The 18,228-nt window shown below is 47.7% G+C and overlaps 1 protein-coding gene and 1 non-coding gene across 6 annotated transcripts in view; one reads left to right on the top strand and one right to left on the bottom strand.

The window, feature by feature from the left end:
* OSBP2 (oxysterol binding protein 2) overlaps positions 1 to 18,228 on the top strand; it is a 160,212-nt gene that overhangs the window by 61,023 nt on the left and 80,961 nt on the right. The gene's annotated exons all lie outside the window — the stretch shown is intronic.
* Positions 2,104 to 2,176, bottom strand: TRNAR-CCU. The gene has a single exon. It is a non-coding gene; the product is annotated as a tRNA-Arg (tRNA).

Below are 18,228 nucleotides of genomic sequence, written 5' to 3'. Positions count from 1 at the left end.
TGTGTATTTCACGTGTGCCAGTCAGATTCTCATTTAATATGAAGCAAAAACCCTTAATCTGTGTGCAGTCTATTTAAAACCAAATGAAGGTGCCTGAACTGAATGATGGCTCAGGCCGAGCACTCAGTCCTTACGGGGCTCATGGCCACTCATGGTGAGAAGAAAGGTGTGGTTATTTAGTGTTATTTAAAAACTGCGAGTTGCCCAGTGTCGTTTTTTCTGGATTCCAGTGCCAGTGCTTTGGCAGTAAACATGCCTCAGTGATCCGTCTCCTCTCAGAAAATGGCCATGTGATTATCCTTTAGCTGGTCCTGGGGACACATTCAGTCACCAGTGGGTGGCATAGCTGCTGAAACTCTCATCAGTGCGTTTTCCTCAGCTCAGCCCCTACCACGTAACGACCCCATCAGTTGTGAGATGGGGACAAATGCCACAGGGTTGTGACTGCCATTTTCCACATTCCGCTGCAGTGCACCCAGGCCACTAAAATACTGTTAAACCCTTTTAATTTAATCCCTTTTGTATTTATGGATCTAACTTCTGTCACATCACCACATTTCAAGCAACCCCAAAGTAAATGCCATGTACCAATTTTATTTTAATATTAAAAATGGATTTTTTTTTGTCCCACTAATACATACACATAGGAAAGGAGGAGTGAAAATAGTGCTAATAATGGAAAACAGTGCCCCACTCTCCCTCACCCCCCACCCCCTGCCTTCCATGGTTCCTGTGTTTAGTTAATGCCGTGGTCCCTGCCACACACTGAGTCATTTGTCCTTGGGCTCAGACCCCAACTTGAGTTGTGGGTGTGGAGAGGCGGGTCCTGGAGGGGGTCTCTCGGCCAGGGTACCCACCGTTCACCTCTCCACTGGAGCCTGCACTTCCCAGACACACGCTAACTCTTGGTTTCTTTGTGTAAGATGACTGATTGCAAGTGGGTTGAAGCATTCTGACCGGGCCCACTTGGAGGGAAGGAGACCCATTAAGGAACATACCCCATTTCCTTTCCCCGCACCCAGATGCTGAGGGTGACCCTGGGCGGTCTGGGTCTGGTGCAGGCACGGCTAAGGCACCGGCTCAATGAGTCGTGAACAGTCCGCTGAGAAGAAGGCACGGACACGGGGGCAACCTCAGCGGCCTTGCCTGAGATCACTGTTAGGAAGTGGTGACGCTTTGATCAACATCTGTCCGCTCAACTAGACTGTGGGCTCCGAGCAGAGTGCAGGGCCTGCAACACAGTAGGTGCTCAGGAAATGAATGAGTGAATGAATAGCGGTGCCGAAATTCAAATGTAGCCTTTTGCAGCTTCAAAGCTGTGCCTTGCTGCATCCCCTGGATGAGAACACAGTGCAGAGCAAAAACAGGCAAGGATTGTTTTGTTTGTTGTCTGGTGGGGGCATCCAGGAACAGGGAGCTTTGCTTAGAATCTGGCCCTGGAGCATGAAAGAGTTATTGCAGCTTCCCCAGAGCCCAGGCACGCCACCTGACTTCTTAGAACAGCCTCGGTTTTACTGCATTGAACCTCAGGGAGTGGGAAATAGAGCATGTGAGTGGGATTTTTATTGGCTGTAGTGCTGGTGTCTCTTTGCCTAAAAGCAGCTAAAGAAGATAATCTGCAATCACAAATTGAATTCTATCTAAAGAACACCTCTGCCTCACGCAACGGTCAGTCCTGGCTGGTTGGGTGGGGATTCCCTGGGGAACGTGAATGTTGGTCATGTGTGGCCATGACCAACGTGGCTGGTACATTGGCCTTGTGTGGGCTGACGGGGGAGGCAGGGTCTGCCCAGTTAGGGAAGGTGGGGCCCAGGGGACAGCTGGGCCTTCAGCAGTGGCATGTGGGAGGTCTGACCACACGGAGGTGACAGGTCTCGTGGCCTTGGTGGCTTGCAGTAGCTGCCCCAGCTGGAGGGTGTGGGGCACAGGGTTTCTCTATGGACAGCCTCTCTCTCTCTCTCTCTTTTTGTAATATTTATTTATTTATTCATTCATTTATTTGGCTGCACCGCGTCTTAGTTGAGGCATGATGGATCTTCGTTGCGGTGTGAGGGATATTTAGCTGCAGCATGCGAACTCTTAGTTGCGGCATGTGGGATCTAGCTCCCTGACCAGGGATCGAACCTGGGCCCTCTGCCTTAGGAGTGCAGGGTCTTAGCCACTAGACAACCAGGGAAGTCCCTCACTTTTTAAAAATTAGCTTTCCTTTTTAAAAATTGAGATATAATTAATATATAACATTGTGTAAATTTAAGGTGTACAATGTGTTGATTTGACACATTCATTTATTTTTTTTTTCTAGTTTTATTGAAATATCATTGACATACAGCACTGTATAAGTTTAAGGTGTACAGCATCACGGTTTGACCAACAACCATTCTTTTTTGTCTTCAGTGTGTGTGTGTGTGTGTGTGTGTGTGTGTGTGTGTTTTTAAAACATTGTTACTGAGCATAATTGACATGCAGTAAACTGCCTATATTTAAAGTGTACAAATTGATAAGGGTTGGCATATGTATGTACCTGTGAAACCACCACCACAGTCAAGATTAGGGACAGTATCCATCATCCCCGTGCCTTTTTGTAAATCCTCTTGAGCTCTTCCCACCTCTACCTCCCCAGGCCACACTAACCTGCTTTCAGGCACAACAGAGTTTGCATTTTCTGGAATTGTATACAAGTGGACTTGTCCAGTATATTTCCTTTCCATTTGACTTCTTTCACCCAGTATAACTGTTTTGAAATCCCCTCATGCTGTGCACACATCACTAGTTTTTTCCTTTCATGGTGTTCTATCATGGGATGTGCCACAGTTTATCCGTTGCCTGTTGGTGGACAGTTGGGGTGTTGCTGGGTTTTGGCTATTGCAGATAGAGCTGCTATGAACATTTACATCCAAGCGTTTGCATGGACATGTGCTTTCTTTTCTCATGGGTAAATAGCTAGGGGTGGAATGCCTGGGTCATAGGGTAGATGGATGTTTAACTTTTTTAATTAAAAAATTTTTTAATTTATCTTATTTTTTTGGCTGCGTCAGGTCTTAGTTGCGGCATGCAGGATTTTTCACTGTGGCACAGGCTTCTCTCTAGTTGTGGCGTGCGGTTTTTTTTTCTCTCTCCAGTCGTGGCACAAGGGCTCCAGGGTGCGTGGACTCTGTAGTTTGTGGCATGTGGGCTGTCTGGTTGAGGCACACGGGCTCAGTAGTTGCGGCAGACTTAGTTGCCCTGCGGCATGTGGGATCTTAGTTCCCTGACCAGGGATCAAGCCCACGTCCCCTGCATTGGAAGGCTGATTCTTTACCACTGGACCACCAGGGAAGTCCCAATGTTCAACTTTTTAAGCAACTATCAAATTGTCTTCTAAAGTGTTTGCACCATTTTATACCACCACAAGAAGTGTGAGAGAGTCCAGGCTTGGAGAGGCTGAGTCAGCCACCCAGGACAATCTGAGGAAGTGTTGAACACAGGTTTTCTTGGTGAACACACTCATTTTGCATTTTAAAAATGATTGCATGTTTTCTCAGGCATTACAGCGTCTTATATGTCCTCTTTGCTTTAAAGAACAGGGGACCTGTGTACAGGTCGTATTCATCAGTACCCCTGGCATGGGGGGTGGACCACTGAAGGCAGCTCACTGTAGATACAGGTTCTGCCTCTTTTCATTCCCTCGGGGCCTGAAATACCACATCTCAGTGGCAGGGAGGCTTGTTCAGAGATCATATTTCCATCTAAAGGTAAACGAATAACACTGCAGTACTGCTAATACTGTAGCTCCCAAAATAAGACTGATCATGTAAAATCTTTGCCTTTGGGAATGTTTGGAAAAGAATGCAATTTATGGAGATTCGTTACTTTTGGAAATATATAGAAAAACCGTGGCACCTTGATGCAAAATGTGCCTTTTCTCAACCTGGTGTTCCTTGCCAACATCGCCCCTGGGGCCCAGAAGCTTCCCAGAGCCCTGCCTACTTGGGTCAACCAGGCAGTGATAGAGTGGACAGCTCTGTCTAAGAAATGACCACCATAATCACTCAGGACTGCATTAATTGAAAGTGACCCTCAGAGTGTGAGATCTGCAGAATGACTATTTCCCCTCATGAAGCTGCCTCAGAAGCAGGGACAGCATTTTTAGAATTCGGGTCTGTGGTTGCTTATTTAAATGTTGTAGGTGAAAAGCCTTGGTTTTCATTCTAAAAACCGGAATGCTGTCTCCAGAAATAGATTTATGTACCTATGGGAATTCACTTAGTGATAAAGGTGCCATTTGAATCACTTGGGAAAGAAGGGACTGTTAGCAAGCGTGTTTTAAATTATATCCTCTGGAATTTGTTTTTGTGCAAGGTGTGAGGTAGGCATCTAATTTTGTTTTCCAAAAGTATATCTAATGTTCTCAACAGAATTTATTCTGTTTCTGAACACTCTGGTCTCCACTGATCTCTTTGTCAATTCCTGCACCTGTATCCCACAGTTTACTCCCTGTAGCTTTATAGTCTAGTTTGACAGCTGATAGGATAAATCCTTCCTTGTTCTTTAATTTCAAAAATTTATTGGGATTTTCCCCTTCTATGTAAATTTTAGAATCAGCTTAAGTTTTTTTTTTAATGTTTTATTTATTTATTTTTGGCTGCGTTGGGTCTTCGTTGCTGCATGCAGGCTTTCTCTAGTTGCGGCGAGTGGGGGCTACCCTTTGTTGTGGTGCGCAGCCTTCTCATTGCGGTGGCTTCTCTTGTTGCAGAGCACGGACTCTAGGCATGCGGCTCAGTAGTTGTGGCTCGCGGGCTCTAGAGCACAGTCTCAGTAGTTGTGACGCACGGGCTTAGTTGCTCCGCGGCATGTGGGATCTTCCCGGACCAGGGCTCAAACCTGTGTCCCCTGCCTTGGCGGGCAGATTCTTAACCACTGCGCCACCAGGGAAGTCCCTTTGAATAGTTTTAATCATAGATCTGGAGCAGCCAGTGACTTCCACATGTTAGTGCTTAATATTTCTGAGTTAGAAAACTTGCTTTCATGCTAAATTTCATGGAGGTTATTATATTTTATTATACAATAAATCCTTACTGCACATCTCTCTGTGCCAGACAGTGTTAGGAGATAAAGATACAGTGGAGGGGCTTCCCTGGTGACACAGTGGTTAAAAATATGCCTGCCAACGCAGGGGACACAGGTTCCAGCCCTGGTCTGGGAAGATCTCACATTCTGTGGAACAACTAAACCCGTGCGTCACAACTACTGAGCCTGAGCTCTAGAGCCCACGAGCCACAACTACTGAGCCCGTGTGCCTAGAGCCCCTGCTCCACAACAAGAGAAGCCACCGCAATGAGAAGGCTGTGCACTGCAATGAAGAGTAGCCCCCGCTCGGCGCAACAAAGACCCAACACAGCCAAAAATATGTTTATTAAAAAAAACAAAAAAAGATTCAGTGGAAAGCAAAATGAGTCTCTGCAGCCAGGGACATTACTGCCTGCTGTGGGGAGGCAGACAGATCCACAGAAAATCATGGTGGATTGTGTCTGATGCTTCACCCTGGCAAAGGAAGCCTGAGGAGGGGAACCTAACCCAGTCTGGATGGTCAGGGAAGGCTCCCTGGAGGAGGTGATACATAAGTTGAGACCCAAAGGGCAAGGAGGAATTATCCTGGTGAAGGTGAGTGGAGTACAGTGAAAGTGAGGCCCAGAGGTGGAGGAGAGCATGGCTGTCCTGAGCTGCAGACAGTTCTCAAGTGGCAGGAGCAGGGAGGGGTGGTGGCGGGAAGGGACGTCCCAAGATGAGACTGGAGAGACCAGCAGGGACCAGATCATGGATCGTGAAAGGCCTTCCCAGCAGGAATCTCCGCTGGGTCCCAAGGGCTGCCGGCTGGAGTCTGGCACTCTCAGCTCTGTTCCTCTGGCTGCAGGGTGGAGAATGTGTCAGAGCGACGCTGGACAGTGGCAGAGGGGCCAGCGGATCCAGGTGGCAGGTGGCGCTGGCCAGAGGTGGAGGCAGTGGGGAAGGAGAGAAGTACTGGGATATGAGAGAGCTTCAGGGGGCAGAGCCAGGCTCTGGGTCCCGTTTGTTCCTCATGGTGTCTGTAGTACCAGAACCCAACTGAGCTGGGTTCCCAGCCATGTCACTTTCTAGCCACATGACCTGGGACAAATGATCTAACCCAGCCCCCCTTCCCACTCAGCCCCGTTCATTTATTTGAAGAATCGGGCTGTTGTGAAGCTGTGTACAGTGTCAGCACCGTGTGTGGCCCGTGTGGCACCAATACAAGTGACAGTGGTGATGGTGATAGTGGGGACAGTTTGATCAGCCGCAAAGTGTCCTGCAGGTTAGGAAAAGGGAGCGAAAGGAGTGACGCCGGCCCCTTCGATCCTCTGTTTCCCCAGTGCCTTGGTAATCCCTCTGAAATCGCTGCTGAGGCACAAGGTGCAGAATCCCATCCAGTTCCTAGGGAGCCTTTTCCTCCAAGGACCACCTTCAGTAGGGAGCCCCCAGCCCTCTGCAGCATGGTGAGCAGGTGGTGGATGGTGTGCTCAGAGCCGGGCCCTGGCCTCTGGCCACATTCTGCCCCTTTCACTCAGGGGGCTCTCTGTCCGAAGGCCGAATGTGCTCTGGGGTGGCTGACAAACCAGCCAAGGCCTTTGGTATGATTGACTCCTACAGACTCAAAGGGGAGCATAAAATGATTTTTCTATGGCTCAGATTTGCAGAGCTCCTGCAATTACACGTCCCCTTTCATGTAAAATTAGATTAGCACTGCAGCTCCAGTATAATGAATCTCTAATGCCAGGGGCCATGGTAATTAATAAATTGTAAATGTTGACTTTTGATTCAAGGCTTCTTGGGGGGTAATTAATTTTTAATAGCTTTGGATGAATCTACATGCAATATCATGAAAGGGCGAAAAAATGGCTTGGCATCAGCCCATTTACGGGTATGGAACTGTCTGCTGACCATCTCTGAGTCTGCGCCATAAAGGAAAAGTGAATGTGAAGGGTGTGCTCCTGGTGTTGAGTGGTGACACATCAGCTTCTGATTGTTGTAGCCTCTTGAAAGAGCTGCATTGTTTTTAAACATGAAAGGAGGCTCTTGGAGGGTTTACTGTGCCATCTCTGAGATGCATCCTGGAGATTGCAGGGAGAGGTTCTGGAAGGAAGCCCAACCCTGACCAGAGGGGGAGGGCCTGAGTCTGGCAAGCAGGTGGGGACCACATCCTCTGCAGACACAAAAGCCTGGATTTCTGGGCAGTGAGGTTGGCCCTCTCCTAGAAATGATCTGGCCCATCCTCTTTCCAGATTGCACATCTTCCACTGTTTCCAGGGGCCAGTAGCTAACACAGGTGAATGAGGTTTCCTTTCCATTGACCCTACCAACTCAGCTCAGATAATTGCAGAGAGAAAAAAGTCAGCCTACAGAGCACACAAAAGTCAGGAAAAAATGGTGAAAGAGCCCTGGGACAACCCAGTACCTCTCTGGGGGATTCACCACATAGAACAGGCATTTGCTTGGGCTCCCGAGTCCATTGGAGACCCTCAGGGGAGAGAAATGGTGTGAATGGAGGTGGTTTGGGTCCAGCCCTTCCGGGAGGCAGTCCCAAGGACCGGAAGGTGGGACAGACCTCAGTTCTGGCCCCAAGAGCAGAGTGAAATTTTCTCTCCTTGAGATTCTTTCTCTGTAACAGCTTTGCCACCTCCTCAAGTGGAAACTGTGTTCCCATTTTAGAGTGTAGCTTAATTTGCTTTTGTGCCATGTTGTTTGGGGGTAGGAGGGATGTGAATCTCGGTGAGAACGTGTGTTTCTTGTGCACTTCTCCATACATGGCGACACTGGCTGTCATCTTAAAGAAACAGAGGTGGCGAGGGTGACTCTGTCTCACTCTTTCAGGTGATCGGGCCCCTGGGGTTGACAGACATGTAGTTTTGTTGTAGCCAATGTTGTTTTTGTCCATTGGCTGTGGGCTCCTTGGGCTGGAGGCAGAGGTTGGCTGGGTGACACACAGGGCTTGTTCTCAAGTTTCAGCCTCAGCCTGCAGGCATTCCTGGGTCAGGAAAGACTTTGGTTATGTAGCCCCACGTGACAGTGTGGTTGACCACCCCCCCACCTTTTTGGGAGAGAGAAAAAGAAGGGGTAGAAAAGATTTGACAACTTGAAATGGTGTCACACGCTTTTTAGAGGTTTTGGCTGCTTGTCTAGTTTGCACGCACACGTGATCCGTGTGGATGGATTTGGAGGGAGACAGGAAAGAACAAAGCCAGAGGCCCCCTGTTAGTCTGAGAATTCAAGATCTCAGTTTGGGAGCTGGATTTGGAGTGTGTGTGTGTGTGTGTGTGTGTGTGTGTGTGTGTTTCCTTCAGTTTCCGCTGCTGCTTGTTCTCATAACCTGTGTGCCTATAGCTTTCAGGCAATATAAAATAGCAAGGTTCCAGGCGAAATGCAAAAAGCAACCCTGAAGGGATGCAGCAAAGTGCATTTTTACCAAAGAGAGAGGGAGAGAATTGGGGAAAGACTTGATAGGTTAAATTGTTTTTGTTTTTGTTCTGTTTGAGTTGTAGTAACTTTCTGAGAATCCACTGCCAAATGCGGTTAAGGGTCTTTTCAAGACCGATAAACTTTTGGATAAGCCATTTAAAAATCAGTTAAGGGGTGTTTCTTCTGTTATCTCTGTGCTTGCCTCATTGCATCACATGGCTACCCTGAAACTAAAGGGAATAGGATCTGATAATTGGTTTTTAAATTCCATTGCTTGGAAGGACTTTGACAGTCAAGGCCAGTACGATCCCTGTTCCAAATACTGCCCTTACCCGTGTTGCGAGAGCTTACACATATTTGGGGATTCTACATACAATCAGTCCTGTGTCTTTACGATATCTGTTCCACAGTCTTGTGAAATATGTTGTCAATTTTAATTCTACTTTGTGGATAGAGAAAAATGTATGGAATGGCAGAGGGCCTTAGCTAGCCCAGAGCAGCGAGACGGGGAAGGTCACAGTCATCTCCCAGGGCTGGTTGCAGGTCAGTGGGGATTTCAGGAGCCTTTGCAGTAAATGGTTCAATTCAGAACCCAGCTAGCCTCCTACTCTGTCCCCAAGTCAATGGGTATATAGATAGATATCACCAAAGTACAGCAAAAGAGTCAGAGGGCTGACGATTTAAAAAAATCCATAAGCATTTATCAAAACAGCAAGAAATTAAGTGTTTAAGAACCATGTACAGAAGCTTCAATCACCGTGGTTTGCATGATAAGAAATAGTTTATGAATACAAGTATTTTTTTCATCCACCATCTGCAGTATCGTTTACTGAAGAAACTGAGGTTATAAACCTTCCTGCAGTTGCTTCCTGCAGACATCTACTTGCAAGCCCAGGGATAAAAAAGTTTGCATTTGTATTTTTTAATGAATAGTCTCTCTGGGATTTAATTAGTCATTGTGTCTATGCATGCATCATTCATAATCTGGGTTTGTCACTAGCACATGCAGTTAAAGTCAGATGAACAGAAATAGTATTTTCAAGCGAAATGTAAAATACTCTTTGGCCAATTATCATTGGTTGACAACATGTTTTATAGAGATAAAAGTTGATTGGTAGCTGTTATAAGTTTTGGCTTGTCTTCTTGTCTGTTCGGGAGAAAACCAGTACATAAGCCTCAAGGATCTTCACGGCACTTTGAGGACCCAGAGTCTCTAATGCTCCCCAGCCCGCCTGACATCAGAGAGGCGCCCCGAGCTCGTGAGAATAACGTTAATATATTATCGCTGCCATGTTCGCCTGCTGTGTGCCTGGCATTTCTACATCCTTTATGTGTAAGCCTCCAAGTAACTTGCCCACACTAGTTGGCACTGAGTTAGTACGTGGCAGAGCCTGGCTTTTGGACCCAGGTCTAGCTGACTGCAGGCTTTCTGCTCCATCCTGTCTACCATGTTGTCTGAAAGCTGAAGGTAAGAGTGATTGAGATTGTATTTCAGCTAAAAGGATGATTTAAAAAGTGATTAAAGTTGTACACTAGTATTCGCAGAAGCGTTATTCACAATCACCAAAAGGTGGAAGCAATCCTAGTGTCCATCAATGATGAGTGGAAAAACAAAATGTGATATAGTCACACAATGGAATATTATTCAGTCTTAAAAAGGAAGGAAATTCTTTTTTTTTTTTTGGCTGAGCCACATGGCATGCAAGATCTTAGTTCCCCAACCAGGGATCAAACCCCTGCCCCCTGCATTGAGAGTGCACAGTCTTTAACCACTGGACCACCAGGGAAGTCCCAAAAGGAAGGACACATGCTACAACACAGATGGTCCTTCTCTCTCATTTAAAAATTCTTAATCAAGCATTTTTTAAGATTTCATTCTTTCCTCTCATTTGTACCTTTTTTCATTCTTTTAATAAAAGAGATTATAATATGAATCTTTGATGTATTATAGTCTACTTTAAATTAGTACATTTACCACTTCCCAAATAATTTAAGAACCTCACAAGTTAAATTCCATTTATCCACTCCCACGCTTCATATTATTGTTTTTTTTCAATATACAGACATGTTTATTGACAAAGCAGTAATTCCTTTAAATAATTTGTCAACATAAATATGTCAAATGGGTTTTAAAATCATTTCTCTCTCTGTTCCCCAACTAGAATTACTCTACTGATATGAGCTATATATTGCTGTTCACTTACTGCTAAACCTAAACTAGTGAGATGATAATGGGTAACTGTTATACGGCACATGACAACTAATTTGAGTGGTAATAATGAATGTTTAATGATCCTCCTTTCGGGCATGAACATAGAACTTTTCATGTATACCTTAGCAAAATTATAACCATTAACCTAAAAATTATAGTTGCAACTGAAATAGTAGCCAGGAATTATAGATTATAGCCAAGTCAGAATATTGCATAAATATTCCATATGAACAGATACAGGGGGCACATAGGAAGCACCAGCGTCCTGTTTTCATTCAATCCAAATCCTTGTTTTGAAATCTATGAAAGTTGTGATTAGTAGAGAAGATATTTGAGTCCAGATATTAAAAGGCTCTTATTTCTGTCAAATAAGTATAATAGTCAAGGTCATTTTCACTTTTCACTAGCTCACAATTTCTAAACAAAAATAGCATGTATATAAAAATGTGTCCCTTATATGGGTAATATTTTTAGAATACTCTATTTAGATCAAGGAAAGAGTGAACATAAAATTTATCAGAATTGCAGAATTTTTATACCTTCAATTTCATTTTTTATATGTAGGTGATTTTCCAATTGTGTTCTTCTATCAGGCTATAAATGTGACGTTGTGAAAAGGAAGAAAGAGATCTGAAAAATGAATAAAGTGTTTTAAAATGGTCTTTTTTCACTGACGGAAAATATCTTTGGTTACATTTCCAAGTTATATCGTTCCTGGTATTCAATTAAGAGCCTCATTTCATATGCCTGCGATGTTGCAAAGAAACACCTCTGCCTCCTTTCGGGTTGGGTTTGCTTTCCTTGTTACAGGGCAATTGAAAACCAGTGCCACTGCAGTCACAAATATGCAATTTTACATCAAATCCCAGGGTTATTATTTTTTAATTGTTTTAAAAGACACATTGTGCTTATAAAATTCAAGAGAGAAAAAACCCTAATAACATAAAAAAGAGTAGCCAGTAAAATCTGCAGTTTTTCCCAGTTATGATCCTCTTTATCAGAAATTGATGTCCAGTTGAATGGTGCATCATACTGGCACCAGCTCATCAATATGATTCTGCCTCTTTAAAACTCCAGTTTACAGGCCAAGGGGGCATGTGTTGGGTCACATTCTCCAGCTGTGTACATACTCACTGAACACATTTCTAAATGAGCAGGCATTCTTGACTAAAGCTAAGGCAAGATCAAATGAGAAAAGGAATTCCAAACGTCCTTTGTAAACTATAAAGTGCTTCAGAAATATAAGATGGCAGAATCCCTCCCATCAGGAAACTTGCACAAACCTCTTAGATAGCCTCATCCATCAGAGGGCAGACAGCAGAAGCAAGAACTACAATCCTGCAGCCTGTGGAACAAAAACCACACTCACAGAAAGATAGACAAGATGAAAAGGCAGAGGGCTATGTACCAGATAAAGGAACAAGATAAAGCCCCAGAAAAACAACTCAGTGAAGTGGAGATAGGCAACCTTCCAGAAAAAGAATTCAGAATAATGATAGTGAAGATGATCCAGGACCTCGGAAAAAGAAGGAAGCAAAGATCGAGAAGATGCAAGAAATGTTTAACAAAGACCTAGAAGAATTAAAGAACAAACAAACATAGATGAACAATACAGTAACTGAAATGAAAAATACACTAGAAGGAATCAATAGCAGAATAACTGAGGCAGAAGAACGGATAAGTGACCTGGAAGACAGAATGGTGGAATTCACTGCTGCGGAACAGAATAAAGAAAAAAGAATGAAAAGAACTGAAGACATCCTAAGAGACCTCTGGGGCAACATTAAACGCAACAACATTTGCATTATAGGTGTCCCAGAAGGAGAACAGAGAAACAAGAGAGGCTGCGATAGTGAAGAGGCCCGCGCACCGTGATGAAGAGTGGCCCCCGCTTGCTGCAACTAGAGAAAGCCCTCACACAGAAACGAAGACCCAACACAGCCAAAAATAAATATATAAATAAATAAATAAAACATTACTATTAGGGCTTCCCTGGTGGCGCAGTGGTTGTGAATCTTCCTGTTAATGCAGGGGACACAGGTTCGAGCCCTGGTCTGGGAGGATCCCACATGCCGCGGAGCAACTAGGCCCATGAGCCACAACTACTGAGCCTGCGCGTCTGGAGCCTGTGCTCCGCAACAAGAAAGGCCGCGATAGTGAGAGGCCCGCGCACCGCGATGAAGAGTGGCCCCCGCTTGCCACAACTAGAGAAAGCCCTCGCACAGAAACGAAGATCCAACACAGCAAAAATAAGTAAATAAAAATTAATAAACTCCTACCCCCAACATCTTCTAAAAAAAAATTACTATTGGGTTTCTAGTGCTAAAAATTGTTCTGTGGATTCTCTGGCAGCCTAGAGCCTCTTTCTCCCCTGCCTGCCATCCCAAGGTCATCTTGACAGGGTGTGGATTGGGGGTGAAGAGGGAGGTGGCGGCGGAGTCGGGGAGAGAGAGAGGGAAAACGTATATGTATTAGCTCAACTTCTAAAGCACATGTAAAATTATGCCATTCTTGGTATTACCTGTGATGGGTTTGCTCATTCAAGAACTATTGAGCACCTCTCAAGAGTATATGAACATTGTGCTAGAAACTGACAGGCTCCCAGAAGACAAAGACTCTTGTAGGCTGTCTGGAGAGGAAGGATACCTGGGCTTGGAGCAGGAGATGGCAGTGTAGGTGGTTGGAATGATTAAGTGTCTGGTATATGGTACTGGCAGGGAGTGCTCTGGGGGCTCAAGGAGGTGGAGGCAGAGGCCACGGTGCGGAGCTATACCCCAGGACAGTAGGCTTCTGCTTCTCATGTACCAGATCCAACACTGGCCACTGAAGCACTTCTGGATTAAGGGCTCTGCAGCTGCAGTGGGTGGGCAGGGAACCTGGATTCCAGGTGAGGGATAGTGGAGCAGAGGCTCAGAGGTGACAAGGGACAGTCAAGGTCGTGAGGCAAAGACTTGAGATATCATGGCCAGAGCGCAGAGCTATCACTAGAGGGGCCTGGGAGTTGAGATAAAGAGCGGGTATCTGCCTGGGACCTACAGGGTTAGGCTTGAAAGTTGAACCTTACTTGGTCAGAAGCAGGGCAGTGGCATTTCAGGTTCATAACAGGGGCAGTGACAGTCCATACTGGGTGTCTTAGGAAGAGTCATGTGGCCAGAGAGGAGGCAGGGCCCAGGCAGGAGGCTGCTGTGGTGGACTGGGGACAGAGGAGGAGGGCTAGGTCCGGGTCCGCAGTAGTGTCAGAAGGAAAGAATGGGCCAAGGGCTGGAGGAGCTGGGGGCAGGCTGGTCGTGGGTGAGGAGGAGGGGATGCACGATGGAAGTGCTTGTGTTTTCAACACACAACAGAGGGAGCAGAGCACAGCTGGGCTGGGAGGGCAGAGGGTGGCTCTGGTTGGGATTTAATAGCAACATCAGTAGTAACGGTGGCATTCCAGGCAGGTCAGGGGTGGTTTACTAGTCACAAGCAACAGTGGCAGTCATAGTTTGCCCACCAGGATGAGAGTGTGTAGTGAGAAGGTCAAAGAGCGAGGCCTGAGCCATGGGGCAGAGGGAGGAAGAAGATCTGCGGCAAAAGTATCTTCCTGCCTTTGTGGATGAGCATCAGTGGAATGTGTTCCAGTTTTGGGGCTTTTCCAGAACCTGAATAGAAAGTTAAAATCTTGCTGTATGGCTTGGATTGTTTCTGTTAGTTCCAAATCCTGAATCTTCTGGGATCTTCAGTATAAATAAATGTGAGCATGTCATGTCAGTAGAAATTCTGGCCCTTGTGCTAGTGTGCGTGTGTGTGTGTGTGTGTGTAGAAATGGCCTTCCCTAGGTATCCTTCACTGGCCTCCCAGAAGGTGAGGATGCAGACATGCTGGTGATTGCTGAGTGTGCCATAAGTTAGACAAAGGAATTAAATGGAAGGAATCATTTGTCACAAATTGCTCAAGAAATTCCATTCCAAACAAGGAAATGTACAAAGACTTGAGACTCTCCTCATAAGTGTCAGCATGTCCACTTGGTAAATATTGGGTGTTTGGAAGGCAGCTGGGCACCCCATCCCCCTCATCTGTTGCCTGTGACCATTGCAGCAAGAAGCCCACACAACCCGGTGCTCCTGGTGCCTGACCTGTTTCTTATCTTCGGATTCTGATGGTATGCTACCTTAAGAAAAAAACAAACAAAAAAAAGCTCTTGGAAGTAATTTTCAAAGGAGAACAAAAGATGTTAAGTTAAAAGACTAGAGGTGGCGGTTTTGCTTATTTTTTTAAGGCATCACATGTGGATTGTGATTCTTCTTCCTTGATGTGAAAATGGAAGGAGCCCCTCTCCGCCCTCCCCCCCCTTTCCTGAATGGCGATGTCCACTCCTGTTCCCACTGTGCCCTTTGTGAATGTGTCAGCTCCGTGCTGTCTGTGTAGCAGCCATGGTCCATGTATGTTTGAGCAAAGCCCCTCATGCCTGCTTGGACAGCATTTATTAACCTTGACTTGAACTCATTCCATTTGGTTTTCCCCCTTTAAACTGGGGTCTCAACCAAATAGTAAAAATGAAGCTGTCTTTGGACTTGAATTAATGTGACATAAAAAGTTGTTCTAAAAAGAATTAAGGGGCTTCCCTGGTGGCACAGTGGTTAAGAATCTGCCTGCCAATGCAGGGGACACGGGTTTGAGCCCTGGTCCAGGAAGATCCCACACGCCGCGGAGCAACTAAGCCCGTACGCCACAGCTACTGAGCCTGTGCTCTAGAACCTGTGAGCCACAACTACTGAGCCTGCGTGCCACAACTACTGAAGCCCGCGCACCTAGAGCCTGTGCTCCGCAACGAGAGAAGCCACCACAATGAGAAGCCCGCCCACCGCAATGAAGAGTAGTCCCTGCTCACCGCAACTAGAGAAAGCCCGTGCGCAACAAAAGACCCAACACAGCCAAAATAAATAAATAAATAAATAATAAAATAAATAAATTTATATATATATATAAAAGAAACCCCTAGCAAAATAATAATAAAATAAAAACAGTTAAGGCAGGAGTTGCCAGTTTCATCCAGTGAAGAAAAGAGTCGCCTCATCTTGGACTCCAGAAAGGCCTGAGGGAGGCCATGAAGTGGGCAGGGCCTGGGGTGACTGTCCAATCTGTGCTGTCCCCTCTGCTTGGCCAGACAGGCCCAGTTATCTCAGACTTGGAACCAGAAGGAACCCCACCTCACCCTCACGTCCCATAGGGAAGCTGAGGCTCACTGAGAGCAGAGGTGAGGGTGGCCGCATGGTGGTGATGTTTCTGGTTTGCGGCAGAGGCAAAGTCAGAGCCAGGGCTCCCCCATCGAAGTCTGGGACTTTCCTTGCTGGGGGCGAGGAGCAGTGGGAGGGATTTGAACAGAAATGAAGAAACGTGGAAGCGGTTCTGTGTGATGTCACCAGACTCCAAGCAGCCCCATCTGTTGGTTGATTGACATTCTGGCACCAAGGATGTGGGAGAGGGAATTGGATTCCAGGTGGGATGGGACCCCAACAGCCCTCCCTCCCCAGGTTCTGAAACAGGCTCTAATTGGTTAACTCCTTGCAACCCCAGGGTATATGACAGTGGAGAAATGAGGACCTGAGCCAAGGCTCCCCCCCCATTCCCCCGGGCCAGGTGAAGGGCCAAGCTTCTTTGGCCTCGATCGGTCCCGGATAGCGCCCTCAGTGCCGGCTCGGGTTCCGGGCCATGTGCTCGCGCATTTTAAGAGGCTGAGCTGCGCTTTCCGCCGCCCGCCCGCGTCCCGCCACGGAGAGCTAGCCTTTGTCTAGACTGCTGGGCTGGAGGAGAGCTAATTCCTGCTCGGGACGGGGCTGGAAGAGGCGCGTGCGGGGACTGGCGGGCGGTCTCGCGGGGCCCCCTTCGCTCTTGGAGCGCGGCCTGGGGGGCAGAGGTGGCCTCCTAAGGCTGGTGGGGAGGAGGCTGGAGGAATGAGGACGCGCCGCACCGCTCCCCTGCTGCGCTCAGGCTGACCGACCGGCGGGCGGAGCGGGGTCTCGGCTTGACTGAGCTCAGAGCGCGCGGGCTGGCCGCTGTCCGCGGTGCTGAAGAGGCGGCCGCGGCGGGGAGGCGGGCCCGGGGCCGCCGGGCAGCACACACCCAATCCGGGGACCGCCCTCCTTCTCCCGTGCTCGGCGCGGCGGTGGAAGCCGGCACTGCACCGAGATGGACTGAGAGCGCGGCAACGGAAAAGCGGCGGCGGCGGCAGCAGCTGCGAGAGCCCCCGCAGCCTCGGGGCCAGACCCACTTCCACACCCGGGAGCCCCTCCCTGGGGTGAGTTGGGGCAGACAGAGCAGGGATGGGGCGGATGGGTCCTGGGGGCATGTGGATCTCTTGGGCTTTAAAAATTTCCTTACCCACTGTAAATTTCTTCCAGCCCTGATCTTGAGTAGCCTACAGGGCTGAGGGCTCAGATCACTGCCCTGGTACTCCCCCAGTCCTGGGATAGAGGGCAGGGAGTTCTGCCCTCACAAGCCAGGGGACAAAGGGTTAATCCAGAAGCCTAAGGACAGTCACAAGGCATGTCCTCCTCCTAACCCTGGGTGCAGCTCACTGCATGGCACTGGGAAGGGCTGTTTGTCCAGGCTATTGTCAGAGGAACACCACCTTACCCTCTCTGTGCAGGGGGCTGGGTCTGGGCAGCCTGGCCACTGGAATTCAGCCCAGACAGAGGCCAGCCATCTTTTAGCAGAGAAGACAGGCTTGAGCCTTCACTGGGGCTACAAGTGAGACGTAAAGTCCTTTCCCTGCCTTCCTCCAGTCTCCTTAGGCACCTGAGCTGCCATGGCCAGGGCTTCAGGGGCCAGTGTCACAGTGCACCAGGCTGTTGTGAGTGAACTGGACTCAGGCAGAGGCGCTCTGGAGTGGATACTGGGCAGCACTTCCTGCTAGAGTGTGTGTGTGTGTGTGTGTGTGTGTGTGTGTGTGTGTTTTCCCAGCACGCAAAGGGGATTTTAAACTCTGGTGGTGCCTGTCACAGGAAAAGCCCTTCTCCAGCCGGCCTGTGCCTCTGAGTAAGCAGTCTGAGGTCACGCTGGGCAACTTTCTAGTCAGAGGAGCCTTGGGCTTCCTCCATCGCTAAAGCTGCCCACCTCCTGCCTCAGCCATCCGCTGAAGGGGGAGATGTGTTTAAACTTGATGGGTCACCTCTGCCTTCGATCCCACCAGCATTCGGTTCCCATCTCCATCACCTGGCAAGGTCAGACAGATAGACCTCTTGATTCCTAAAACCTGATGGGCGGGCTGTTGGGGGGGCTTTATGGCCTCAACAAAGGACTTTTGGTGTGTTGGGGAGGTGAGGGGCTGGAAAGAAGGGGACCATGTAGAAGTCTAGTTGTGCTGGATTCCAAGCTGTGTGAGGTGCCTGTTCTAACCTGATGGATGTAAATGAAGCTTCTAAATCTCGACAGACTCATGCTGGAGGACTGAGGTCTGTGTTTTGTTCTGTCTGTCTAGCCTAAGCTGTGGGCATCAGGAATGACTCTGGTGGGCAGCTTCCTTGGATCATCGGGTGCCTGACAGTGCCGATGAAATGAAAGAGAGGTGGAAAAGATGTGTGAGATGATGT

The sequence above is a fragment of the Monodon monoceros genome, unplaced genomic scaffold (genome assembly GCF_005190385.1).
Source record: "Monodon monoceros isolate NGI ecotype Baffin Bay Population unplaced genomic scaffold, NGI_Narwhal_1 Super_Scaffold_1, whole genome shotgun sequence".
Taxonomy (NCBI): domain Eukaryota; kingdom Metazoa; phylum Chordata; class Mammalia; order Artiodactyla; family Monodontidae; genus Monodon; species Monodon monoceros.
Note: the sequence above shows the minus strand (reverse complement) of the source record. Positions and strands in the feature narration are given on the sequence as shown.